Here is a 795-nt window from a genome sequence, read left to right as displayed (position 1 = left end):
CGCCTGTTGGAGAGTGCGGAGTGGTGGGACCGCATCCAGCAAGCGGCTCGGCAGATCCTCTCCGTTCTGCAGGAGGACTGGCGGGAGGAGCAGCAAAACTTGGCAGCCGCCGAGGCTGCTCAGCCAGTTCCTGCATCCAGCCCGCCGAGGACATGGCGGAGGCAGAGCGGAGACGGCTGATGCGACGCCGAGAGGTGCGCAACCGCAGCGCCCGGCGGATGCGGCAGCGGCGTCGGCAGGAGCGGCTCGGCGTGGACGAGGTCGTCCCGGCTATCTTGGCACGCGCAGCGGCCAATGACGACGCGGCCGACGACGTAGTGGAGCCGACAGGGGAGGTCGAGGAGGAGGAGGTCAGCCCTCCAGAGCCGCCAATCCCCCCGCGCAGCCGGGGATTGCCTCCCTCCCCACGCACGATGGAGATGCGGCGACTGCGGCGTAACTTTATGCAGCTCCAATACCGGGAAAAGGCGTCGGGCCGGAGTGCTAGGAGCTGTTCCGCAGGGTCGCCAACGACGTGGGCGACTACCACCATCTGCAGCGGAAGTGGAGCGGCGTCGCATTAACCGGCGGCAGAGAGAGAGGCAGCGGCGGCTGGAGCAACGGCAAGCGGAGGTCGAGGCTCAGCCTCCCCCGTGGGACGAGCTGCCGAGCTCCCAGCTTGCCGAACGAAGAAGCAGCCTCACGGATGACGAGCGAGCTGCCGTAACATCGGCGATCGTGTCCCGCGCGCTGACGCAGCTCTTTGATGATACGGTGAAACCTGCAAGGATTAGGACAAGGACAACGGTTACCGGA

This window comes from Anopheles gambiae (assembly GCF_943734735.2).
Source record: "Anopheles gambiae chromosome X unlocalized genomic scaffold, idAnoGambNW_F1_1 X_unloc_18, whole genome shotgun sequence".
NCBI lineage: Eukaryota > Metazoa > Arthropoda > Insecta > Diptera > Culicidae > Anopheles > Anopheles gambiae.
The sequence above is the reverse complement of the archived record's forward strand: the minus strand, read 5'-3'. Positions refer to the sequence as shown.